Source organism: Camelus ferus, chromosome 7, assembly GCF_009834535.1.
Source record: "Camelus ferus isolate YT-003-E chromosome 7, BCGSAC_Cfer_1.0, whole genome shotgun sequence".
Taxonomy (NCBI): Eukaryota; Metazoa; Chordata; class Mammalia; order Artiodactyla; family Camelidae; genus Camelus; species Camelus ferus.
In genome coordinates, this window is record NC_045702.1 from 33,206,920 (window position 1) to 33,229,326 (window position 22,407).

The 22,407-nt window shown below is 40.5% G+C and overlaps 1 protein-coding gene and 1 long non-coding RNA gene across 2 annotated transcripts in view; one reads left to right on the forward strand and one right to left on the reverse strand.

The window, feature by feature from the left end:
• DOCK4 (dedicator of cytokinesis 4) overlaps window positions 1-22,407 on the forward strand; it is a 405,529-nt gene that overhangs the window by 13,005 nt on the left and 370,117 nt on the right. The gene's annotated exons all lie outside the window — the stretch shown is intronic.
• On the reverse strand, window positions 473-14,891 carry LOC116664879. Its single transcript, XR_004321382.1, has 3 exons — window positions 14,456-14,891; window positions 635-638; window positions 473-483 (listed from the first exon to the last, which is right to left on the reverse strand). It is a non-coding gene; the product is annotated as an uncharacterized LOC116664879 (long non-coding RNA).

Below are 22,407 nucleotides of genomic sequence, written 5' to 3' on the forward strand. Positions count from 1 at the left end.
CAGGGGAATTGAAACTTGGAGGGAAGGGCCGATCAGCCTTGATTAGAGGAGCCATGGAAACCCTAATCTCCGAGGCTTGTGGTGCTGATGTTGGAAGCCCTTGCTTCAGGGAAGCCTCGTCCTGCAAGGCCAAGATCCGGGGCCATAAGCACGCTAGGTGTGCTGGATCAGTGTTTCTTATCTGGATTACAGTTGTAGCCTCCTAATTTGTCTCCTGCCTAGTCTCTTCTTTCTCTAGCACATGGCTTGCATTTTCACTGCAAGTGATCTTTTTTATAGAGCATATTCCGGATGTGCTTCATCCGGAAAAACAAAAACAAATACCTGTAATGATTCCTTTGCAGTTGGGATCCAAGGTCATTTCATAACACCCCAGGCCCTTCCTGAACTGGCCCCTGACGGCAGTCCGGTCCCCTGTGGTGTAGGTCTTCCTCCTGCACCTGGGCGATCTCCTAGGGGACCACTTCCAGCTGTTCAGAGGTGCTATGCTGCTTCTGGACTCTCAATCTCTGCACTCGCTGGAACTCTGCCTGGCTGGACCACCCTCCTTCCGCTTCTTTTCCTGGAAAACCTAACTGTGGTGTCTCTTCTCTAAGAAATTCCATATCGGACTCCTCCTGACGGACGTGAAAACTGCTCTTTGTTCCACATCTGTGCCTGCAGCTGCCTCTCTCAGGACTCTTCATGATCAAATGCTATCCTAGTCCATTCAGGCTGCTGCAACAAAGTACCACAGACTGGGTAGCTTGTAAACAACGGAAATTTATTTTTCGCAGTTCTGGAGGCTGGAAGTCAAAGATCAGGTGCCAAGCTGGCCGGGTTTTGGTGAAAGTCCTCTTCCAGGCTGCAGATTGATTGGTGGCCTCAGCTTGGTGGAAGGGGTGCAGGAATTCTGTGGGGTCTCTTTTGTAAGAGCAGTAAGCCCGTGCATGAGGGCAGTGCCCTCATGGCCCACGTACGTCCCAAAGGCCTCACCTCCTAATACCATCACATTGGGCATTAGGATTTCAGCATATGAATTTAGAGGGGGACACAGCCATTGAGACCATAGCCAACAAGTTCCTTGGATGAGGGAGAAAACGCAAAGCTCAGCATGTTGTACTTACTAAGTTTATCTACCAGGTCGTCCTGACTGTATAAGCCAGGCTCTGAGGAGGTGGGGTCAGCCAGACTAGCCAGGGCACACCCCCTGCATCCTACAGTGCTGACCCAGAGGAAGACATAGTTGTCAGAGAAGTGACAGAATTTGTCAACAGCATATGAAATTACCTACAGAAGCTCTGAAGCAGACGGCAGGGTTCTGTTTGTTCTGTGACCGTGTAAAATTGGCATCAGAAAATCCAGATGGAGAATAAAAACAAGAGAGTTGTGAGTGCTATTTGTGAGGAAACCTACGGCTAACCACCAAGCTCCATGAAGACAGGGCTGGACTTTTCTTCTGTTGTATTTTGTGCTCTTAGTGGAGTATTTGCTACATAATAAATTATAATTTATAATAAATTAAAAATTAATTTTATTTTTTATATTTTATCTGAGTCAGTGTGGGCAGGTCTAAATTTTTAATAGAGTGTTTATAAGTGAAGTCTCTGCAATGGTATATGGCTGTTGGAGTCCATTTACACACCAGGAGATGCTCAAACACCAGGAGATGTCACATGCTCTGGCCACCATGTATTAATAATGATCACTTGTATAAACCCTTCTGGCAAACAATGTATCTTAGACATTCTTAGTGCTTCCTGCAAGTTTGGGGTGCTCTTCCAGCTTTTTAGCGATTCAGCTTTGTACCAAAAGTTTCCTACCACTGCTTTTTCAGAGTAAGAGTATCCTGAGATTTCAAGGCAAGCTATTATCAAAAGACAAACAAAACTGCTCCCAAATATGCAATTAGCCTTTGGTGAGAAACCACATTTTTCACTCTACAGTGCAACCAAAACAAAATGTAGAGATACATGGCATGCTCAAGAGAAAGACTACAGGTGTCATTTATAGTTTCTCATTTTTGATTTTTGTTTTCATGGAAACAGGCTTATTCATGAGAACATTTTATTAGAAGCCATCTGTCCTGCTCCATGTATGGTATTACAGGATGTGCTCTGCACAAGGTGGCTGGATTTAGGAATGTCTTTGCTGGGAAGGGGGAATGTTCTCTTTCTGATTGGCACAGTGGTGTAATATGGGCTAAGAGAAACCCTGATCAGTATCCTCACTGACTGATTTGATACTAAACAGATAAAAATTTGAAAATACAAGTTTATTAGGATAAAATGCTGACTTTATTGATGTTATATGTTGAAATTCTGAGAGTTAATTAAAAAAACAAACAAACAAAACACCAGGAAAACTACTGTGAAACCCAAAATTTGAAAACCATTTATATGGCAGGATGCCTGGAGATGAGACTGGAGTATTACAGTTACGACAAGATTTGAAATTACTGTCTGAATTCTCCTGGTAAGCTGACATCTTTCTGCTTCAAGTGCTGGTGGAGAGAAATCTCCTGGTTTGCGGGGTATGAGTTGTTGTGGAATTATTGCATTTTCCAGAGCATATATGCCATGTTGTGTGGTCTGCATCATTTATATTGATGTGATAAAGCTATTCATGTCTGAAAAAAGCATTTGTTTGATACCATCATGCTATAAATTACCTATTTGAAAGGGTTAATGTGAGTTTATCCTAAGAAAGTAAGCTTACGGATCTGATTTTGGTTCCTTCACGATAACTGTGTGAACTGTATGAAAGCATTTATCTCTTAGGGCTGTCTTAGGGCTTCTCTGTAAAATGAGAGAGTTGAATGAGGTGATTTCCAAGTTTCCTTGAAGTTCTAAAATTCATTGTAAGTTAGAGATTTCCTTGGGCACTCCGACTAGTTGATGGAACTGTCTGCAATACGCTGTATCTGAAATGTTTTGGTTTGTGTTTAGGTAACTGACTGTGAGGTGTATGAGATGCTTACTCTTTGCGGTGGTTGGTCTTTTCTGCCAGGCAATATACTGCATTTGCAGTCTTCTGTGTTTTTTAATACTCTTGGTCAGTTTCTTTTAGAGTGTGGTCTGTGAATTTTGCTAAGTGTTCATAAATATCATATAAAGCCACTCTATTACCTTAAATCTTTCTGTCCCTAGGAAGACATTTACCAAGGTTATTAACATATTGAAATGAATAAACCAAACCCCATGCTCTGTTTTTGAGTCACCTTGTACCAATTCAAAGAAAGCAAATTGGTGACAGGGGTCAGATTTGGAAATAATTTATTTCTGAAAAGCTTCCTTTTCAGTTGTGAAAAAAGAGCTCAGGGATGGAAATAAAAGGAAGCTGTCAAAAGGAAAAAAAATCTCATCTTAGATCTTATTCCACATCCAAATTATAGCACTCACAGACCACACTGTGCAAGATTGGTTAGATTCCACTGACTGATTGCGATTACTTCCCTAATTGGAAGAAATTAGGACTATTAATCATTGTGACACAAGGCAAAATGTCACTGTGGCATGACAATCTTATTTTCCACCTGAGAAATGGTGGCTTCTACGAGCAAAGCCAAACCATCATTTCGCCACTTTCTCTTCCCATTTCCTTTCTGGCTGTAGTTTTCCGAGTGGGTCAAAGACTTGCAAAAATCAGAGGGCACAGAAACAGAAGAAGAAAGCTTTCCTTCGTTTTGTATTCCACAGAAACATTTGTGAAAATGAGCATGGGCAGTGTGGGGGCAGGGGAGACCTCACAAACCAAGAAGTGGCTATTGCATAGACATTGAAAATTATTTGCATGTAACTAATTGACAGAAATGAAGTCTTTTTAGACATGGGGACATCAAAATGACTGAACTCTGAATTTTCATTTTCTTCCTCTTAGATTCATTAAGAAGGGAAATGTTTTAAGCAATTTGCCAGTATTTTCTTATGAGAATCATAATTTTCTAACTATAGAAGTAATTATGGTTGTAACACATGAATTATTTCAGTATTGAGTTTTGTAATTTCTTAGTGTTTTGGCATCCTTAAAATTTGTTGGGGCAACTGCACATTGCACATTTTAAGCAGGATTTAAGAGAAAAAGTTAACTGGCAAATGCTAGTCTCTCTCATGGTTAGCTTAAAAAATTGTTTTGCCTCTAGACATCAGTATTAACTGCTTTTTTTCAAAAAGAATAAACAAATACAAACAAGTGTATAGAAAAGTGTAATTAGAGACCACCTCTGCCTTCTCTTACCATCTATTTCTTTTTGATAGTCATGGCATTTTTGCTGAAAGATTTTTGTTTCTCTAATGTAAGCAACTTCTTTTATATGTCGCTGAAGTTCTATCACCCTCCAAACAGTTCTTGTAGCACTCTAAAGAAGGTACTGATGTTTTTGGTGTTTTGAATCTCTCCAAAAAGGAAAACTATTATAACATATTTGGTGAACCTTAAGTCCAAATCCTGCAGTTTTTTTGGTGAGTGTCTCATTAAGCACAATGGGACTGATCCTTGGATTTATTTTTCTACCTCAGGACCAATGTTAATTTGATGTCGAATGGTTGATGTAACCATGTTTTGTGAAGATACAGATGATTAAAGGCGGTGCCTTGCTTTTGTAATAATAACAAACATTTCCTGAACTCTGTTTGTGTCAGGCACCATGCCAAGGTTGTGCACACATTCTCTCAGCTAATGCTTATGACAACTGCATGATGGGAGGGGGTGCTGTTCTTATTATTGTTTGTAATTTTACAAATAAGAAACTGAAGCACAAAAATGTTACAGAACCTGCCCAAGATCTCAAGGCTAATGAGTGTGGAGCTGTGATTTTTTGTTATGCCTCTATTACTGTGTTTTAGTGTCTCCTCAGTCTTTGTTGCTCATTTGTTGTTTTTTGTGTTGATGGTGGTTGTGTGGTACTTGTGTCAGTTACCCTAAAGTTAAGCTATCGACAAAATTCACGATATTATTGCAGCATTTGTTAGTTTTTTTGGAAACCAGGCAGGTCCATTGGAATAAAGGGGTGGTGTAAGGTGGCTGTTGACACAGAGCCAAGGCTAATGGTTGCCTAGCCCCTGACTTTGCCACCTTTGCCTTGGGTTGGGCCCTTGACCATCTGTTCCCTTTGAGAACCCCCAGTATGTCCCAGAGAGATTCTCCAGTCCAGCCCAGCCTATCACCACTACAGGGCACATCAGAAGTGAGGGCTGAGACTCAGCCTAGCAGACAGTGCTTCCAGGAGCCTGGGATGGGAGTATCCCTAAGTGTGCGCCTCCACCAAAGTGACCCCTTCTCTTCCCTCAGCTGTAGCCAGGGAGGGCAGGTACCCTCCTACCCTGTGGTAGTTGTCATTTGTCAGGTGATGTTTAAAAGACTGTATGCCACTTAGGAAAGGCACTTTAGAACTGTGCACTCATAACATGGGACAGGTAGGTTAGGAAAATAGAATGCGTGATGGTAGAGACCTGCCGGGCCTTTGTGGGGGTATCTGGGCAAAACCAGGGAAATCTCACTGTAACACCATTTTGCAAGTTAAGTATTGTGGTCAGACTGTGTCTTTCATTTCAAGTGACTTTTGCCCCAGATAAATCTGAGAGTGACCCACGTTCTGACTCCCTAGTGAATTCATTGGGCCTGATAGACAGACTGCTTAAATCATCATGTGTGTAGAATAATAATATCCCATTCCATTGATAGGGGGCTTTTAACTATTTGCGGTGCTTGCTCACCTGTTCTGTTTGATCCTTTTGGCCTCCTGGAAGGTGGTTAGGAGGGAGTTGTTAGTATTTTAAGGATGAGATGGTTAAGGCACAGCAAATGAAGTGGCTGGTGGAGTGTAAATCGAATGTGACAGGTCCAGACAGCCCAGCTCTCATTCATTTGAAGAACTGTCTCAGTTTGTTTCTCTGTGTACTTTTTCCCACATCTGCAGCACTTTGACCGTCTACCACATACATGTTTTGTGCATGTACGTGTCAAACCAGATGCAGGTCTTTAGATGAGAACACCAGCGTGGAGCCCATACTTTGTTGCTGTGTTCCACATACCAACCTTGGCCTCCACGCTGCCAGTGCCGTGTCTGCCAGCTGCTCTGAAGTTCAGTGTTACTGATGTCCTATGGATTCTTTGTCATTTTTATAGCCCATGTCAGCTTTTTTTTTTTTTTAGTGTGGGACGCATCCTTTTTAGGGAAACTAAATGGAGGCTTTATTTTCTTGCTGTGTCAACAGGGATATTAATACCTGGCTTGCTTATTCAGTGTAATTATCATGATCAGGTGAGATCATTCTTGTGAAGCCATGTAAATTATAAAGGGCTTTTCAAGCATAAGGAATTATTATGGATGACCTTGAGTTCAGGAGGGAAGTCTGCACTAGTTAGAATAATTGGTCATGATACCATCCATAATTCCTTCTCTCAAGACCTCTCCAAGCCCTGTGGGGAGGTGGGGGGGGGCACACAGGTGTTTGTGAAGGAGCAGAAAGACTTATAAAGCCCCTTGAGAAAGCCCTGGCTCACTTCTGGGAGCCAGTGTCTGAGGCATATGACCATAGGGACAGAGACCCATTGTCAGGACAGGGACACCAGCTGATGTCCAGGGACATCTCCAGGGATCCACTGGGTGTTGATAAGGGGGGGTCAGTGCCGTGCTGCCTGGAACTAGCCAGAACAGAGATGGTTAGCTTCTACCTTTTGCTCAAAAAGGAAAAAAGAATGGAAAAAGTAAGATTGGAGAGCATGCTTTATTAAACATGCGATCAGCTAGAGGTAACCCACATGCTCATGTTTCCTATGCTACATTCCTGTGTGAGGCTGAGGTGGAGACCACAGAGCACCTGTGAAGAAACTGCCTAGAGCAGCGCCTGCAGGAAGTGCCCATGACCTCCCAGGTGGGAGGGAGACAGGGTTTGGAATAACATTATCCTGCTGAGATGTATTAGCAAGTGATGGTCACCCACTACATCCATGTGCTATTCACCAGTTTGAGTTCCTTCTTTCTGCCTGGTGCTGGGTTAACATTGGGGGAGGGGAGGGATTTTGGACCTGAGGAAGCTTAGAGTTTCACTCCTCCAGTAAATATGTGTTACATAAGTGCATGAGGCATGTGCAGTGTGCTGTGGGTGCGGGGACAAGCAGTGAATTTCAAGGAGCTCAAACTTGTATGGAGAAGGCAGAGAAGGGGTCGCTGATTGTGGTCTTGGGAGAGGCAGGTATGCACAGAGGAAGGGCCCCTTCTATCTGGGCAGGCAGAGTGTCCTGGAGAAGGTGGTATCTGAATACAGTTGAGAAGGAATTGCAGGAGCTAACTAGGTGGAAGAAATGGGGGAGGACTTTCCTGGATAAAGAAATCATGTAAGTAAAGGCAATAAGCCTAAAGGTGTGTGTATGGAATAGCTGGGGAGCTGCACAGAGGTGACTCCCATTAAAATTGTCGTCATCTTAATACTGCTACACGTAGCTTATACGTTACCTTATTCCAGTTTATTTAGATCAGTGACTGTCAACTTGGCTGACTCACTCACTCTTTACCCCTACTCCCCCAGGGGTTTGGAAATGTGTTGTTTTTGAAGAATAGTTGGGAACCCCTAGTGACCTTCACTGGACATGGCCAGGAGTGCTGCATGCCTTCAGAAGGAAGGACTCTCTCCCTTCCCAAATGCCAATGTGGTCCTCTTTGCAAAGCCCTGGTAGACATAATCCCGTGAGGTAACAAGGCGGTGAGCATGCGTACTGTGCAACTATGACACGAAATCCAAGGTCACACAGCTTGCAGAGTCTGGAATGCTTTTTCCTTTAATATCTTATGTTTGAAATTTCCTTGCTCTTTCTGGTTGCCATGTTTTATTGCTATTCTGCCTTATAAAATTCTAGATGATACCTTATGTTGCTTGTATCTTTGTTAACAGCAAACAGTTTTCCTCCTGTTCCCAAGTGGAGAACTCCATCTATGAAAACAGTCCGCCTTTCTCTGCCCCTTCTCTCCTTCCCTCCCTGCCTGATTTGACTGGCAGTTGACTGGCTAGTTTGAGACTGGGGACTTGGTTGGCCTGGCTCAGTCCCTCCTTTTCATCAGCATCTGCCTTCTGTAGAGAACTTGCCGCCTTCTGATTTGTGAGGTTAGTGGGGTGTGGGAGGCCTGCATGTTTATGACCTAAACTCACTATAGGGGAGCAGTAGCTGGGCCCTGTGTACAGTGATGTGGTTTGTGTACTGCAAAAGGGAGAAAGTGGCGTTTGGAAGCCAGCCACAGCTCTGCTGGGCCCAGCCATCTGTGCTGGGACCCAAGCAGTTCCTTTTGCTCATTTGAACAAGGACATTGTGTAGTCCAGTGGCTACCCTGTTGCACAACTCCAGAGGGCACCATTGTGTTCTCATGGTGTTCTGTGCCTCCTGTTCAAGGTCTCATATGCACTGTCTTGGTAGTGAGCCAAATGTCTGCACACCTAACTATGTCCTTCCGTGTGGAGTTAAATGTCAAAGGCTGATGTTTTGGTCCCCATTGGTTTGACCTGCCTACTTTATGTCTCCAGGGGATAGGAGGGGTGCTATTTATTACCTTAGCTGATCCTTTAGTTTCCTTAGTGCTCTGTGAGCTCTCCTTTTTGTCTCTCTCACACACAAACTCTCACTGTTTATACATGCTTGTGATGAAAAGTTTACCAGTGTAGAAGGATGTGGATTATGGAGCTAACGTCTTCCTTTCCTTCCTTCCCCACTCTCCTTTTTATTTATTTATTTTTAAATTTTTATTTTTTTAAACATTTTTATTGAGTTATAGTCATTTTACAATGTTGTGTCAATTTCCAGTGTAGAGCACAACTTTTCAGTTATCCATGAACATATACATATTCATTGTCACATTTTTTTCCTCTGTGAGCTACCACAAGATCTTGTATATATTTCCCTGTGCTATACAGTATCATCTTGTTTATCTGTTCTGCATATACCTGTCAACATCTGCAAATTTTGAACTCCCAGTCTATCCCTTCCCATCACCCTCCCCCTTGGCAACCACAAGTTTGTATTCTATGTCTATGAGTCTGTTTCTGTTTTGTATTTATGTTCTTTTTTATTATTTTGGATTCCACATATGAGCAATCTCATATGGTATTTTTCTTTCTCTTTCTGGCTTACTTCACTTAGAATGACATTCTCCAGGAACATCCATGTTGCTGCAAATGGCGTTATGTTATCGGTTTTTATGGCTGAATAGTATTCCATTGTATAAATACACCACATCTTCTTTATCCAGTCATCTGTTGATGGACATTTCAGGCTGTTTCCATGTCTTGGCTATTGTAAATAGTGCTGCTGTGAACATTGGGGTGCAGGTGTCTTTTTGAAGTAGGGTTCCTTCTGAATATATGCCCAGGAGTGGGATTCCTGGGTCATATTCCTAGTCTTTTGAGGAATCTCCATACCGTTTTCCACAGTGGCTGCACCAAACTGCATTCCCACCAGCAGTGTAGGAGGGTTCACTTTTCTCCACAGCCTCTCCAGCAGTTGCCATTTGTGGACTTTTGAATGATGGCCATTCTGACTGGTGTGAGGTGATACCTCATTGTAGTTTTGATTTGCATTTCTCTGATAATTAGTGATACTGAGCATTTTTTCATGTGCCTATTGATCACTTGTATTTCTTCCTTGGAGAATTGCTTGTTTAAGTCTTCTCCCACTCTCATGCTCATGCTCTGGGGTGCAGCCTCAGATCTGTTTCTGTTTGTTTGTGTGTATAGTCTTAAAAATGTGATCACATCATTTATGTTCTGCAACTTTAAAGATTCTATCTTTCCATGTTAGTACATTAGAAATGTAGCTGTTTTTTAAAAAAACTCATATATTTTAAAATTTATTTGAAAAATCATCTATAATAATTATAATAACCATGATACTTTTTGAGGCTTACTGTGTGCCTGCACTGTTCTAAGCCCTTTTACATGTATCACAACCACCCTATAGGATATGTACCATTAATATCATTTTTCAGCTCAGGAAACTGAGACACAAAGAGACGGTAACTTGTCTAAGATCATGCAGGACAAGGATGTAAAATTGGTATCTGAAGGTAGGTGGCATGACTCCAGAATGCATACTCTTAAATATGCTTACAACATATGGTAGAACATTTAAAAAGGGCAAAAAGTTAGTGAAATAGTGACAATTGAGGATCCCATCCATTTCAACCCTGTAATCATTCTTCCTGTTTCTCTTTCTTCTCTCTTTTTTTTTTCATTCCTGGAAACCACCGTTCTACTTTTTGCTCTATGTGTTTGACTATTTTAGATCCCAAATATGTGTGAAATCATGCACTATTTTTCTTTCTGTGTCTGCCTTATTTCAATTAGGATAATGTCTTCTAGGTCCATCCATATTGTTTCAAAAGGCAGTATTTCCTTTTTTTTAAAGGCCAAATAATAGTCCATTTTATGTATATACCACATTTCCTTTATCCATTCATCCCTCAACAGGTATTTAGGTTGTTTCCACATCTTGGCTATTGTGGCTATTGGCTATTGTGAATAATTACTCTTTTTAATAGTTGCATACTATTCCAAAGTAGGAATATATCATACTTTGTTTAATGGTTTTGTGGTTTCCAATATGATGCTGTTCTAAACCATGCTGTCTCAAAGATGTCTGCATTTATATTAATATGCAACTATAAGCAATCATATAATTGCACATATGTGAATATCTCTGTAGAAAATATTCTTGGAAGTACAGTTGCTTTGTCAAAAGGAATGCACATTTAAACTTTTTATAGATCTTGACAAATTATATTTCCCAGAGTCTCTACCATTTATAGTCCCACAAGCATATTTGTTTCCTTTTCCTTTGCCAACATTGGATATTATCTCTAGTACTTTCTTAGTCTATAAAAGGGATGTCAGTACATCAGATAAGCTGTATCAGTAACATTTGATGTTGGTGATCTTTTAGCTTACCCAGTCTTGCTAGGATTCACTTACTCAAGAAGAGGAGTTACATATTAGTTATGCAGATACCCCTCGTTTTACTGAGAAATATCTTCCATTCCTTTTTCCTTTAAAGTACAGCCATTAAGTGTCATTTTCATCTACTTAAGGAAAATAACCTTTGCTGCATCACAACCAGGGGATGGTTCTTAGACTAAGACCAAGCAGTTATTATGATGAGGGAATCTGTACCAACTGCCCTCTAACACACAAACTTGCCCACTTTGCTGACCCTTCCCTCTAAGGTGGAGAAGCAGTGTGTAACCACAGAGTTCCGGGCAGCACTGTGGGGGCCCCTGCTACTCAAAAGAAGGATGTCATCAGTAGGGACAGTGCCTCACGGAGACTGACAGGATGCTCATGCTGTCATTGTGGAGTTGAGAAAGCGTCTGTCAGTGACTCCCGGCTTGTACTTTTATCATTGGCACCTTTCTTCTCGGGAGTGTTTTCTAAGGAAAAGCCAGTGCATTTGACTACACGCGCACAGATTCCGTTTCAGAATGCTTTGATTCCCCAGATCAACTCACATTAACTTTCAAGCCTGGAAGAGCAGAATTGATGTCTGATTGTCTGATCTGCCTGGCAGATTCCAGATTGTGTTTTGTGGGGTACAGGATTGTTTGCTGAAGGAAGAGGGGAATTTTGTGTATCAGGGCATGCTGTGCCTCGCTTTTCCTAAGGTCTCTGGTCCTCTGGATGCTTGCTAGGTGATTTGGGAGGGAGGAGAGTTCGAGCCCCCGGGGGCTCTGGGTTAGGGTGAGCCGGCCCCTTGCTTGCTGTGCTCCGCTGCTGCCCAGACCTTGGGCTCAGGATACCACTTGTCTTGTGTGGTCAGTTGTCTGCTGAATGAACTACAGGCACGTGGTGCTGACAACTGCTCAGTGGTTGACCTTGAAGTTACCAAGTTTTAATTTTTACTTTGGAATTTTGTTTGCTAGTCATGTTCTATTTTAGACTTTTAGACTTACTACCAAACGAGGAACTGAGGTTGTGCCCCTGCTCCTTTTAAAACTGAATTGACAATTTGTCAGTTTATTAACGACATGCCAGAAGTTCATATAATAGGAAGAGTCTAAGCTGAAAAGTGTTTATGCTTATGCTAAAGTGATGCGAGTGTAAGTTTAATATTCATCACACATTTCAAGTGCCTGTTTCATTGGCACATTCCCGATTCTGAAGCTGTTCAATAAGGCTGTCCTAATCTCCTAAATCTTGACAGTAGAAATGCCAGTTTTATTTCCATATTTCTAATTAAGGTAGATTTTTGGAAGATGTGGAGAAGGGTTTTGAGGTGACCTTATGTATCAGTTAAAAATCATGTAGTGATTCGAGAAAACTTCATTCTGAAGCAGTTGTATTCTTGAAGGGGTTCTTTGAATGCCAGACATCTTTAAATTCAGGTTTTTGTATGCGTGTGTCTGGGTTTAAAAGAAAACTCTTTTGGGTGTTTTGCTGAAACTCCCTAACAAAGAATGATACATTAATACTCTATTACTCAATATCTATAAAGGAAGATCCCTAGAGAAGAAAGTTTTCTCTCATGGTGACTTCCATGTCTATTTTTATTCCTAAATAAGCAGTCTAACTTTCTGTACCACTTTTGAGGAGTTGGCTACACTCAAACACAATTGGTAAAAAATTTCATTCTTTTTCCCATCATAGGTTCATTTTATGTCTGAAGCCGCTGCATCTTTCAGGTAACCTTTATAATGGCCATTGTCCTGATGGCTTGTGGATTCGTAAGCATGTTGAGATCTTTACTAAAACCTCTAATTTAGCAGCCTGCTGTTCTACACACACGTATTCTGTATGTGAGCTCTTCTCCGGTTCTGAACTGAGAATGAGAGCAATGATTGAAGGGAAGTGTGCTGCATGATGGCTAGAAAAATTAGTTTTATTTTTTGGATCACGTCTTTTAAAAGCAGGCAAACTAATCATTTCCACGTGACTGGCTGCTACTAGCAACAACATGATGTCCTTGTCATTGTAGTTGAGGTAGCTTCTCTGTAGGGTTGGAACTCCGTGTATGACTTTAAGTGTGTGTCTGGTTCTTGCAGACTGATAAGAGGAAACTGTCAAACTGTATATTCTCAGTTCAGCTCTTTTCCTAGTGGTTATTCCTGGTGCAACTTCTTTCTGGTGGGTATTTCTGTTCCCGGCTAAGTTGTAGAGGCTGCAGGCAGAGAAGTTGAAGAGGTGTAGAATGGGAGTCTTCTGAAAGGTACGGTGGGGAGATAGATGTGCTGATTTTACCTGTCCCAGCTCCCTGTCCCCTTGCCAACATTTTCACTTCTCTCCTCCTTGGCTCTTTTCTATGCAAGCTCTTTATTCATTTAAGTTGTTGAATGACTCTGGATCATTCACAATGAAGTAAGCAGAAAGGCATACCATAAGCTTCACTTCATAAGTGCATAGGCAAGGATATGGCCAGACTCCTCACACCCTGCCCCAGAAACACTGCAGCTTTTATTTAGTGCATGCACTGCTGTAACAACATGGCATTTCATCTGTAACTGTGATGAAGGAAAATGGGACCAGAAGCAGCCTTCAGAAAGGTCTTAGGGAATGAGAGGATGCTTCTGGTAGAAATAAGCATGTGGGGATTCTCCTAATCCTGATAGTGGGCACTTAAAACAATTTGTTTATTGGATTGACCATGGTCCCACAGCTGTTTTACTATTACTGTGAAAGTCCCAGGGGATGAATGTCATAGGATGTGTTGTATGTATGCCTGATAGTGCAAGCGCGTGCACACACGTACACATGCAGCTTCTGCTAAACTGGTGGCCAGTCATGCCCAAGAAACTGCCCATGGTGTTAACATAGCATGAAAAAGAACAGCACTTCTGCAAAGCAGGTGTCCTTTCTTGAAGCGCACCTAGTGCCATGTTGATAAAGATCTAGATTTCCCCAAAACAATGACTTTTTTTTAACCTTATGGAAGGGCTTATTTCAAATTTTGCACAAAAAATTAAATATTCCCCTATTGTGTTTGACATATCTATGAGTTGATTTCAAGAGAAGTTGGTCTGCAAGAGTGTAAGAGCATATTTTGTTTAACAACAATACCTATTAGTAAATGAATAATTCTATTTGTCAGCACCAGGTTAAGTGTTTTTAAACGCATTATTAGCCTGTCCACTTCTCGTAATAACCTTTGTAAGGTAGGTGCTGTTATTAGCATTCCTGTATTTTGGAAGAGCTGTCTAAGGTTTGGGAAGGTTGCTTGGCCAAGGACACACAGGTACAGCAAGGGGTGATACCAGACTTTGCACCGAAGGGTTGTCTGATTCCTGAGCATAAACTCTGAACAGATTCCTCACCCTGTACTGATTGTGGATTGATGTCTGCAGCTGCAAGATAGGCATCACTTTTCGGGGCAAACATAGATTCCCAGTGTGTCTGTTTTACTACCTGGTCTGATGGTGATTGTGTGCCCTGAGTTTAATTATCAGACAGTAGACAGAATTGGAAGTTAGTTGGCAGAATTCTTTTCCCTCCTACTTTTACCCTACCTCGCTGTTTCTGTAACCTAGGGTGATCTAGGTCACAAAAGGATGACCTTACCCAAGGTCTTGAGGGAAAATGGTGTATCGGGCTGCTCACACCTAGATGATCAACATCTGTGCAGCAATTTCATTAAAAAAGAAACACAAACAACAGCAACCACTAGACTTCCTTTTTGTCTTATGTGCAGTCCCAGCGCTGAATGCAGTGCTCTCAGAGCAAATGCACTTGGTTAAAGAAGTAGGTACTCAGGAGACAGCTTACTCTAATGAGGCAGTTCCGACATTGTTACTGAGCAGGACTTGGTGGTTAGAAGACTCTGGGGGGATAAAAAGTGCTGTAATTAAAATACAGTAATTGGCAGGTTTGTACAAAATACACATCTTTCTGTTTGGATTCTAAAAAGCCAAATAAAGGCATTGCATGTATGAGATTTTTTTTTTGATGGTGCATTTTTCAGTCTCAATAAACTGAGCCATTAAAAATTTTGTGTTGTTAATAATGGGAAGGTAAAATGAGAGATGATGCAGGTAGAACTGCATGACCTGTGTGGTCTTTTAAGTCAGGACCAAACAACAGTGTGGGGTCAAGAGATCTTCAGACAAGGGTTCACAGACCCACAGATTTCTAATGAGTCTAATGGTGGTGGTGGTAGGAGGGGCGGTGTATGGGTGGATTTCAGGGTATCTATTCCTAGCTTTCTTTATACCTGTAGTCTCCTTTCCCACCCCATCCTCTTCCCTACTAGATCTTCTACCCCTGGACAAGAGAAAGGCCGGGTTCCCACCCACCGGTCTCTAATCTTACTAGGGTGCTCTTCAGACCACAAAAAAGTCCTGAGTTCCAAACAAAGGGACGGTTGAAATAGTGCTGTTTGTGTTGATGAAAATTAATCACTCTAATGACAGGATAACAAATTCTTTTGCAATTCAGGTGGTGTCCAATTCTTTATTTTCCACAAATTGAAAGAGGATTTAATTGAGTTGTCAGTTGATCATTAAAAATAATTTTGATGATAGATCACCTTGAGATTGTTTTTGGCATCTGTCCCAGAAGGAATTCAAACTATCGAGGAAAATTACTGCAACAAATTTGAATTTCCATGTAGTTATCTGTGTGAACAAGTTTTCTCAGCTTTTAGTTTAAGAAAGGGGGAAAGGCAGGTAGGAATAAAACTGATACTGAATTTTGTCTCATTTTAGCAGTATTCATCTCCAAATGCATACTTTCATTGGAAGGTGGTTTGTTTATCTCATTAAGTGATGCATTTCTAAACAAATAATTCATATTTTAATGATCACATATAAAACATAATATTTATGGTTTTATCAGTTGTATATAACTAATAAGTAATGTACATCAATTCAGATAAAAAAATGAGACATGATTACAGGAAACTTACATGTTCACATTTGTATGTTTATGTATGTAAATTTTAAAAGATCCTATGACCATAAAATATTTATATATGAATTTTTTAAGTTTCTTGAGGCCATATTTATATATATAGTGTTTTCTGTATATTATGCATATATATTGTTTATACTTAATTTGCAGAGACTTAGAATGATTAATAAAACTTTTTGAACATAAAAATATTTTACATTAAGATAAAATTCTGTGGGATTCTGGAATGGACATAAAATTTAAAGGGAATAAGGAGAGATGAAAATTTTTGTTATACAAGAGCTTTTTCAGTTTTTTAAAGTGAATAATAGTAGATAGCATATAGCTCTGGTGTTTTTATTCAGTTAGATACATTTTAGAGAATCATGTTACAATTTAGTTTTCAAATGTCATTATATGATACCTTGGAAATTAAATTCTTTCAAACTATTTAAACTTGAGATGAAAAAACTTAGATGTCAACTTAAACATGTACAAGGGGAATCATAATTGTCATAATTCTTTTAGAGCAGACATGTAAGCAAAGGCACTTTGGAAAACATTGAGATAAAGCATTGTCCAGTGAGAACCAGGTACCAGTCATCCTGGAATACAATATGGAAGTGACAGAGAACCCTAAAATCAGGAGATGTCACAAGTATCTGGAGCCATTTGGGTGTCAAATGAATAAAAATAGAAACATCTTCTATTATCCTAAGCTGTTGGTGAGAACTTTTAATTAAAACAGTAATAATAATTATATTAATATAATGAAAATATTATTAAATATTATTATTTCTATGTAATAATATAATTATTTAAAGCAGGCTCTTAACTATTGTTTTTATTATTTAAGAGCCTGCCTTTATTTTCTAAAATTTTGCTTTCTTTCATATATATGGGAGAGGGGTGTGTGTGTGTGTCATTGTTTGTTGTGATGGTAAAGAGAAAGTTTTGGGGTCCTCAACAGTAAAAATCAATGAGTTTGTGATTGTGTGCAAGGCAGCACCCAGCACCCACTGCCTTTCTATGATGAAATGTCTGCAGCTGACCCTTAAGCACTCAATTGGATGAGCTTCTGAGTCCTTAAGGTCACTGGGGGAGAACAGATCAAGCTAGGAAAGGCAGAGTGCGTTTCAAGGATCATGGCCGTCTTTTCCAGATGATGCGTGCATGTGTGAACAATTTCTGTTTTTAGAAGGTCGGGGCCATCTCAGGGTGTGGACTCATGTCTGATGGGATCCCGCTGACTCTCACAGCCAACTGAAAAGTTCAGCTGGTCAAGAGTGGGAGTCTGCGGATTGCATAGTCCTGGCCATAGTTCCAAACATACCTGGCAGGCGGGGGGCAGAGCAGAAGCCAGGTGGAGAATGAGAGGGAGTTGGTAGGGAGGAGGGAGGTGAGGAGAGGCAAAGAGGAAGGGAAAGCCTGCATGGGGAGGCCAGAGCCGTCCTCTCTGAGCCGTCCTGTGGGTCACCTGCCAGGGTTGCTCCGGGAGGCCCATTTGTCAGGCTGCACAGATACCCTGCTAGCTCTCTTAACTTAGTTTGGCCAGTACATTGTTAGACATAATACTGCTTAGGTAACTTTCTCGGGGGCCATTTTCCACTTGGAATTGCCCATGAAAGTGTCTTGCTGTGGGGTCCTGCCGGGCCAGCGCCTGCCCTTGAGAGTTTCTGAGCTTTCCCTCCGTTGGCCTGCCTGTGACCTGGGTCTCCAGCAGGTCTTTGTAGTGTCTTCAGAGTGTGCGGTAGCCTTTGGGAGCAGGTGATTCCTAAATATTGCCCAACTAATAACTATTTGGAAAGCCAGACTACGGTCCCAGTGGAACCCTTTTGAACTAAGAGCTGCCTGCCTTTAAAAGAGCAGTGGCAGGCTTCAAAGCCACTTCTGTCTGGCTCTGTTATTAATCTCTTTAGGAAGTGATTCCTTAGGGAACCAGGATAAGAGGACTTGCTGCCTAAAAAGCAGCTGCCTTGCCACCAAGTCTTTAGAAAGCGACAATGGAAAATAATCTAGTACAACAAGGGCTATTGTCCAGAAGTGACATTTCCCTCCTTCTCTTGAGTTGAAACAGTTGTGTTGAAACATGGAAAAGTAATTATGAATGAGGGGGTCGGGGGGCATTATCCCTTTCGCTGTCTCTTTCTTACACAATGCACCAGGGAGAGCATGCTTTTTAGCAGTTTGTTTCCTCCCTGGATTTTGAACAGAATCCCCATAAAATCTGACACTAAATTAAGCAGGCAAATGTATAGAATGTCAGAGGGATTACATTGGATTCTGGGTAATCATTGGTTGGCCTTTGAGCTGTTGACATGCCAGATGTCTTTGGTATCAGTGAAGTGATAAATGTCCATGTGATCAAACTGGTTGTCATGAAAGGCTCACAGGAAGGTTATTAAGCTTCTTTCTAGTTCCCACATTTTGTTTGCATCTGAGACTTTGTCCTTCAGGCTAAGGTCTACCCATGCGGGTCCTTCAGGACAGTAGGCTGTCATTTTCACCTGTGCATTCGTGTAGCAGAAAATAAATCTTATTTTCATGAAATATTAAATCTTACACTTCATGGTTGCAGCTGTGGAACTATCAAAAAGTATAAAGAAAAAGGATCATAATTGATCTATAATCCCACCACCAGAAATAACCTATTGTTATTTTTTAAGGTCTATCCTTCATGTCTTTATATTTTTTACTTCTGTATTGGATGTGTTCTTTCTAATATCAGGATCATATAATATTTACCATTTGGTATTATGGTTCTTCCACTTAATGAGAGATTGCAAGCTAATGAATTTATCTCTTTTGCAGAAGATAAACACTTAAAAATGTGAATTACTGTAATTTTAGGTAATTAGTTTAGTCTGGCTTTGCAGGGAGCAATTGCTCTGATTTTTACCTCTGTTTCAAACACTGGCACTGAATATCTAGAAGTCACTTGTTTTCTTCATATACCGAAAATGGGATTCCCTGACCCTTATTTGAGATCACGTGTTTCTGATGGTTTGTTTCCAGCTGGAGGTAGAGAGAGGATAGGCTCGCTCAGAGATTCGGTCAAAACTCTCTTCTTGCAGGACCCTGAGAGAGAGGCTGGCACATTAATGTAATCCCACAAAGAAGAGACAACTTTTTCTTATTCTAGAAGTGTTTCTCTTGTTTCTGTGGGCATTCCTTCTGGCCAAATGAATGTTAGCCTTCTAGACAGAGGAAGTTTCCTTAAATTGTGGTGGAGAATCCCTTGATGCACAGCACCATAAACTTACTGGAATATTTGCTTTGAATTTCCTTTGGGCAGTGTCATGAGATGAATTGTGTCCCCTCTCAAATCCATATGTTGAAGCCTTTATTCCCAGTACCTCAGAATGTGACTATATTGGACACAGGGCCTTGAAAGAGATGATTATGTTAAATGAGGCCTTACAGGGGGCACTAATCCACTCTGACTGGTGTCCTTATAAGAAGAGGAAATTGGGACACATAAAGGGGCTCGCTCCAGTGGTTTGCAGGCACAGAGGGACACCATGCGAAGACACAGCAAGAAGGTGGTGGTCTGCAAGCCAAGGAGAGAGACCTCAGAGGAAACCAACCCTGCCAATACCTTGACCTTGGACTTCCAACATCCAGTAGCATAAAAAAATAAATTTCTGTTGTTCAGGTCATACAGTTTATGGTATTTCTTTATGGCAGCCCAGGCAAACTGGTAAGGCATGTAGAAGGATCGTTTGTGAAGTATTTGGTGGTGTATTTTCCAAATACAATACTATGGAGAACATCCCCTCCCGTGTGGATGTGAACAGAGCACCTTAGGAGGTGAGAGGCAGGGATTGGGAGGTGTGCCTAGATGGGTGCAGCTCCTGGTTCCTGTGGTCTGTTCATCATGTTTCATTGCATCATTATGCTTTCTAACTTACATCTATTTAGCATTATGCGATTTTCCATGGATCAAACATTTTATTAAAGATAAAGAACAAAGCTCATTAAATGTAAAAAAAAAAAAAAGAAAAAAATTTGTTTACATGGATTATATTTAGTGAAGTAAAGTATGACATGGTCCGAATACTTTTCTCATTACTATCATTTACATAGATTTTCTTTTCAATAGCTAGTCTATTCTTGGAAGCAAATTTTAATAGTATTCATTAGTTATTCCTTTGTGGGAAAGAGGTTAATTTTTTTTTCCATTTAAGGGGAAAATTATGGTCAGACATGAGCCACTCAGCCTTGCCAATGTGATATGAAAAGGCAGAAACTTTTGCCACTGAAGCATGATCCTAAAATATCTGCTGTGAATGAGGGTCAGGACTGTTGGTGAAATTTTTCCTCACATTTAGAATTGAAAATATTTACCGTGACCTGGAGAGTAAATTGTGGGGTTGGGTGTTCAGTGGAAGTGGGTCCAATCCACATTCATGTCAGTTTAGCTTTTTTTTTTTTTTTTTTGGTACTGTGACTATAGCGATTTTTTACACTGATAAATCACATTTGAAATGCATGGCAGTGGTTGCAAGGTAGGATGGACAGGATCATTCATTTTGCTAGAAAAACCCCCCTTTTAGCACATAGGGTACTGCATCTGAGTACTCTATCCTCTGAGCCAGTAGCTGATAACATTTCTGTGTTTTTCAATATCTTGATAATTATTCATAGGGGGCTTTTGGCTTTAAAATTTCTTAGATTACTTGAACATCTTATCAAGTCTTCTAGTTACCTAAGAGTTTCCCTTCAGCATCTTAATTAAGAATATTTCTCAAGAAACTTTTTGTAATTAATTATCCTTTTCCTCTTAGTGTATCCTGAATGTAACTTTACCTTTTGTGAAATTAATCAAGGTTATCATTATTTATGAAAGCAATTCTTGTTCTGCAATATAATGATGTCTTTGGAGCTATTGAGATAAGTAGAGTTTGCTCCTACAATAATCTTAAATATGTATGATTTTTGAATATTTTCCTTGCCCTTTTACTTTTTTTCTCTCCTGTTTTGTTGTCACATTGTCACTTGTAATTTTCTTTGCTCCTTTTTATAGCCCTTCCCCTCCTTGTAGTTTGCTGCACCTGCTTTCCTTGTATGAATGAAAATTATAATAATTGAATTTATAGTGGTTGTATAAATCAGTGACCTGAGATGCCTAAGACTCTGCTTCAGGAAAAAGTGCTAATGGATTTTGTGATTATATTTGAGTTGCTCACCTACTCAGATTAGTGTAACTTCTACTGGGTGCCTGTTACAGGCAAGCCCTACCCACTGCTGGTGCTGGTCAGCTCCCTGAATTCTAGCTGGTGAGGCACAGAGGTGATCTGTCTCCCTGTTCTCTTACAAGGTATGACCATTTATGCAGTTGAGAAATAAAAGTTTCTGCTTCTGTCGGTCTTGATTTGTACTTTGGAACAGAGGCCAAAAGTCTTATCCAAGGCTACAAGAGAAAGGCCTTGAATGGTCCACAGATACATAATTTAGACTCATCTGCCTAATTCCACATGCCTCAGCTATTGACATGATAGTTTTCAAAAATTTCTTTGTGGAGTCAACCACAGAATAGTTTATAATCTTCTCCTATAGAAAGTGCTTCCTTTAAAAGGTCAAATACTTGGATTCTCAAGTTCTCACTTTAATCCTTCAAAGACTTAAATGAGCTTCTTCTAAGTGGCATCTTAATTTTCGTGTATAAAATTTCATCCTTCAAGCTGTGTTACTACTGTTGTACTTGGAAAACCATAACTTCGGAGTGATAGTGGTAAAACAGATGTATGGGTGTGTATTTTCCTAAAAAGAACCACCCAGGGTGCTGCATTCTTTTTAGGATCACCATGCTTAACTTGCAGTTTTTCATGGACTTGGACCCAAACTGGGACAACAGATGTACCTGATATTCCTCTTCAGTGATTTACAAATACAGCTTTAACTAGAATTAAAAATTATTCTTTTCATCAGCCATGGTCAGCACTTACCTTACCTAATTCCTAGTATTGCTTAGTGTTTAAAGAGAAGCATTTTGTATGTGTGCTGGTGGGTTGTCCAAAACTGACAAGTCACTTTCTGCAGAGACTTTGACTCATACAGCTCCAAATAATATATCCAGATGCCAGGATGAGTGTGATGAGTCTAAGACGTTACATTTAAAACTTGATTAATACTTGATTTTATACTGGGAAGTACCAGACAGCTTTTATTCCAAACTGAGACATTATTTTCAAATATTATGAAGAATAGTATTTTTCTGCTGGGAAATGTGATGTATAGTGGATTCAATGATTCCAAAATGTGCTATGGTTCTCGTTTTAATTCAAGTGAACCATGATCATGACTGTGTTATGCATCCTAGTCAATAGGTTTTAAAGTGTAGGATAATTGTTATTTAAAGTCATGGAGAATGAGGAGGGGCCGGTGAGAAATCTGTTGGCTTAGGAGAAAGTCAAGACGTTTTAATTTTATAATGATGAAATGAAAAGGCTTAAACAGATCTTAGGGATTATGTAGTGTAGTACAGCTGACAGTGTGGAAGTTAGGGGCACCGACCCTCTGTGCAGTTAACAATCTGAGTATAACTTAGAGTTGGCCCTCCATACCCGAAGTT